Source organism: Hyaena hyaena, unplaced genomic scaffold (assembly GCF_003009895.1).
Source record: "Hyaena hyaena isolate Hyena2069 unplaced genomic scaffold, ASM300989v1 scaffold_377, whole genome shotgun sequence".
Classification (NCBI taxonomy): Eukaryota; Metazoa; Chordata; class Mammalia; order Carnivora; family Hyaenidae; genus Hyaena; species Hyaena hyaena.
This window is the reverse complement of record NW_024081010.1, coordinates 1175395-1180581: the sequence shown is the minus strand read 5'-3', so window position 1 is coordinate 1180581 and position 5187 is coordinate 1175395. Positions and strand designations below refer to the sequence as shown.

General features: G+C 57.2%; 1 long non-coding RNA gene across 1 annotated transcript; it reads right to left on the bottom strand.

The window, feature by feature from the left end:
- Positions 1-3681: 3681 nt before the first annotated feature.
- Positions 3682-4680, bottom strand: LOC120244291. The gene is made up of 3 exons (XR_005531523.1): positions 4573-4680; positions 4227-4370; positions 3682-4044 (listed from the first exon to the last, which is right to left on the bottom strand). It is a non-coding gene; the product is annotated as an uncharacterized LOC120244291 (long non-coding RNA).
- Positions 4681-5187: the final 507 nt, after the last annotated feature.

Here is a 5187-nt window from a genome sequence, read left to right as displayed (position 1 = left end):
AATACACTATATGTTGTATAGACTGTGTATACCTTAAATATAGCATATACAGTGTTTACTAAAAAGCTGCTTGTAGACAATAGGGCCGATTTTAAAGGGTCCTCTGTGGCAACTATTAATTATAAAGGTCGTATCTCTTAGTGTGGAATACTGTGGCACGCTTTAAACACATATGTGGGATTAAACCAAAATTAAAAGTGCCACGTGTGAAAAGATGCTCCTGTGTTCACAGTCCTTGAAGGAACTGGGTTTTGTACGTGGCTGCAGCAAGACCACGTCAGCAGCTGGGGTGGGCTCCAAAATTGCCTTTTCACCGAAGATCGGAGCCATGCGTGGGCCCTGTTCATGCAGTGGGACACAAAGCAAGTACTGGAAAAGCACGGTCCCATCTAAAGAGTGGTTTGTAGTTCACTGGGCAGCTCCAAAATGCGTGCGCTTCAAGAGAGGCCTCTCTTGCGCTAATTAAGGTAATGAAAGCGTATCTTCTGCCACCAACAGTCCTTTAATATTATGACTTGATCAGTGATCGGATCAGAATATGTGTTTTATGGTTTCCCTCAGTCTAACAGTATAAGTATATAAGTATATAAGTAACTTATTTTCCCCAGGGGAAGAGACAACATACACCTGAGAATTAACTTCGGAGCTACTTGAGAGACCTTCGTGTAAAAGTTCAGTTCTAGGGCTGTAACGTGTCCCAGATTGATTGTTTTCACGTGCAAAGTGATTTGTTAACCACCTGGCTGGGAGTGCCCCGGACTCCCTCCTTTCCTCCTGACTGCCAGCCCTCAGCCTGCCTTTTGAGCTGCTCCTTACTGCTTGTTCTCAGCTGAGGCATACCTCCTTCTGGAAGTATCTAGATTTTTGGCTTCCCTGATCTCTTCAGAGGGTCAGCAGGGAGGTCTAGGTGTCTGAACTCTGGCTCCCTCAGTCCTTTCCTCCCTTCCTGATCAGTGCCTAGAACCCCTCGGCGGGGGAGGTCCAGCCGATTCGAGCCCCACCGTCTGGCTATTCTTGCCTCAGTTTGCTAGAGCAGATGCAGGGATTGCAAAGGTTGGCTCTAAAGTGGAGCTGTGCCCACGAGGCCCTTCGGAGACCGTCATCCCTGCCTGACCCGGTGCTCCCCTTCTGCACGCCTGAAAGCCCCGCATGTCAGAGGAGGAAGTGGCTGCTGGACCCGCTGCGCCCCTGTGGGGTGGGGGGGGGTAAAGGCGGGATGGGGGTGGGGAGACAGCTGCCACCCAGCCTCGGCAGCACCAGGCTGAACCTTCAGGAACAGGAGGGAAAAAACTGATAGGCCTCCCCCCCCCTCAAAAAAACAACAGCCTCCAGGGAAGGCTCAGGTGATGCCCACTAAAATGGATAAGCATCGCCTTCAAGTGGGGAGCGACCCTCAACTGAAGGGGGGTTTGATGGAGTGGCAGGTCCAAAGTGGTTCGGCCCATTATCTTCCCTGCCAGCGCAGGGGGCGGTTTGCAAGGGCCGCAGGCGGGCTTTTCCAGGGGCGGGGGGTGGGGGCTGCAAGGGGAGCTGGTCACCATGGTTTTTTCTCTCGGAGAGCTGCACATCCTTGTGACCAGGGGGCCCCACGGGAGGGCGAGGCCACCGACTCGGCCCCATTATCCGCTACTCGGCGGGCTGCGTTAGCGGCAAAGTCACCAGCCGCGCAGGCAGAGTTTGCTGTGAGCGGCCGGAGGTTTGCAAAACAGCCAGCCACGTCTTGCATTTCTTCTGCCGCTCGAGTTTTTATTGCAGCCGAGGGCACTGCGTGGTCGACCCACCACCCCCGCCCTCCCACGACAGCCGCTCAGCCAGGCAGAAAGCCGGATGGGCACGTAGCAAGCTGCCTCTCTGCTTTCCAAGGATGCGTTGGGAAGAGAAAGCGTGCGGTGCACTTTGGCGCCGTGCAACATCAGCTTTTCCTAAGGAGCTCAAAGGATGGAACGTATTTGTTAGTGACGGGGGGGGGGGGGGCACCCGCGAAGCCTCAAACTTAACACACACGAACTGCCTGGATTTCAGCCTTCTTCTTACACATACAGATAGCCTTTGAGGACACTTGCGCGCTTTGTCCACCAGTGATGCGGCCATAGAGTACACGGGGCTGCTTGAACGAATTCTAGAGTATTTTGCCTATATTGCGTGCCATTAGTGGGAATGTTCAGCATCGCATACGGAGAAACTTTGAATACCATGTACCAGGGAGCTGGGCTGGAGACAAGCTTCAAGATTTATTACCATTTCTAAATTTTATGAGTTCTATTGTTTCCTATGCTCATTACCAGCTTTAGCTGTAATAAGGGCTGAAAAGAGAAAAGAGCTGAAAAGAAGGCACATGCTACTCTGGGACCCCACCCCCTGCCTGTTCCACCGGCAGTTTAGTTCTTTTATTCTGGCTTCTTTCTGATGTGTCCTACGTCCGCGCGCGCGCGCGCGCGCGTGTGTGTGTGTGTGTGTGTTCCTGGATTGTAAAGTACAAAAGAGCTAGTGGGAATGTTACATGGACACTAGACAAGTTTTGAACACTTAAAATGCTTTTGTGGGAACTGGGCCACACATGTGATTTGTAAAGCACCCTACTAGTATCCTTAGAATCACATCAGGGATGCAAACTCTAAGTGGTTTGTGTGATGGGCATGCAGTATCTGGGGCAGAGCTTCACAATTCAAAAGTTTTCTTAAGAAAATGAAAATGGCTACAACGAGAGGGTAATAATCATTCATTCCCACTCCTCGCCCCGCCCACCTCTAACCCCTCACCCCCCCCCCAAGTGTGAACACACAAGGCAGGAAAGAGACGGACCCACCCCAGGAAGAACTCTAGATTCTTGCCGTGTGGATGTGTCCGTGTGACCCGGGCGTGGGGCCCGTGCTCATCACGCATGACCGTTACTTTTTGAATGAGTAGGTGCGTTTGGTCATTTGGCAACTTCGGGAGCTCTGAAGCACTGCGCACACTAATTCAAGTTCAGGGATTCTCCTCCTCGTCAGTTCTACCGAAAACTTTGGAGACACTCTGTCATGAAGCCTCAAGCTTTCCTAGGGGGCATTGCTCTTGTGTTCGGGGTGCTTCCTCTTGATTCTTGTTCTGCACGTAGTTACAAGTACACGTGCTTTTCCTTCAAGCCCACGTCCCGTTAGGTGCAGGTCGTTGGAGTCCTCCGCTCTGAAGGTGAAAGTGGAAGATGGAATGAGAAGGCTGGGAGCTCACCAGGTTCCTCTGCCAGGCTCCCCAGGTCAGGTCTGCCTGTGGCCCGTTGAGGCCCGGGGCACTCATTCTCAGCCACCTTGGACGGGGGGGGGGGTACGCTAGGGTGCCCGGAGAGGCGCCGAGCCGGGCGCGCTCCTCCTCCCCACGCGCGCGCGCGCTTGCCCGGCTGCAGCCGCGCGCGGAACAGGGTCCAGAGGGACGCAGAGCCGGAGAGCGGCTCCTCGAAAGCCGAGGAGCGGGTGCTCCAGGACTGCCGAGCAGCCGGGACACCAGTCCGCCCCGGTGGGCTTCCTTCCTTTAGGCTCGGGGAGCAGGGGGTTGGGGAGCTGGGAGCGAGGGGATTGCAGGGAACTGAAGTGAGTAGAAAGTGACAGTGTCCGGGAGAGCAGTAAACTTTTATTTTCCTCCCAGAGCAAACAGAGTCGAAGCAGGGGTAGGGTTTGGCTGCTAATCTGAAAGGAGAACGGGGTGGGGGTGGGGGCGTCGGAGAAGGCGAGGCGTGGAGCCTTAGGATGCCTCCAGAATCCGTCTCCACCGGCCAGCGCGCGGTTGCTGGGGAGGTCTGGGCGCTTGGACACTTGTGCTCCGCCGGCGCCGCGTTGGGGCTCGTGTATGACGGCTTCCCGCGTGCGAAGGTCATTTGCGCTTTTCAGTCTCGGGCGAGCGGACACTGGAAGCGAAGGCGCGGGTCATTTTCAGAGCCTCTTGTAAAGGCCGGCCGCCTACCTGGAGTAGGAGTCCTTAATTACACCCTCCTGCCTCGGAGTCCATCTTCCCGGCAGCGCCTGGCTCTCCCACCTCCTCGGGTGACTCAGCTGACCCGAAATGCCCACCCTGTGAAAGATCCAGAAAAGTAGTTTCCCAGGAAGGTTAGGGGTTTGATTACACACACAAGTGTTTCCACTTCGGTCCGAAGCAATTACCCGCCCCTTCCCCCCCGCCCCCCTCCCCGCGCGCTCACGCTCGCGGCCGGGCGGAGAGAAGGGCAGACGCCCCCCACCCCCGCTCGCACGTACCCCCGCACTTTGGAGGTGCGTGTGAATTTCCAATGGCGCCGCAAGTTCATGAGTGTTTGCAATCAGCGGCGGGCAAGCCCCTCATCAGAGCCGAGAGCATGCAAGAGCCATTCATCAGCGTGCAGTGTTATTCGTGGACGACCCCTAAATCACCGCAAGAGTCGTAGACGCACTGATTGGCCACAGCGCGGGAGCCCTGGAGCCTTCCCGTACCCGACGCGGCCGGGAGGAGGGGAGGCGGGAGGGGCGGCCAACGTGGTTCAGTCCGGCAAATCCCATTTGACAGGGAAAGGCAGTAAACGGGGAATCTCTGTTTTTGAATAAAGGGGAATAAGAGATAAAGTACCTGTCATCTTGACAAGTGGCGGAGCGGAGGAGCCCAGGATTATAAATGGTCGCAGCCCGGCCCGGCTCGCCCCGCCCTGTGATTGGGCTCTCCCGCGATCTGCACGGGGGGAAGCGCATGGTAGGCTCCTCTCTTCTTTCTGTCTCTCTCTCTCTCTCTCTCTCGCACACGCACACACACACACACACACACACACACACACGGACACGTGTACGCGCCTGGTCTCGGGCACACTCGGCCCGGCGCGTCCCCCCGTCGCACAGTTAAGGTCCTGGATGCGGCTCCCCGGCAGCGCGCCCCGCTCGCCGCCTCACCTTCCCCTCTCCTTCCTCCTCCTCGCTCCGCGCCAGCCGCCCCCCGGCTCCCCCGCCGCAGCCCGAAAACTCCGGCCGAGCGCGCGGCTCGGAGGGGCCGGCGGGCAGGGAGAGGCGGAGAGCGCGGGGAGGGAAAGAAAGTGAACTCATTGGCGCTCCGGCGCGCGCTGCCCTCCCCTCGCCGCGTCCCTCGCCCGCCGCGCTCGGGCAGTGGGCAGGGAAGGAAGTTGTAACACTTGCTGTCCTCTCCCCCTCCCCCCGTCTCCCACGCTCCGCTCCCCCCCCCCCCCCCCCCCCCCGG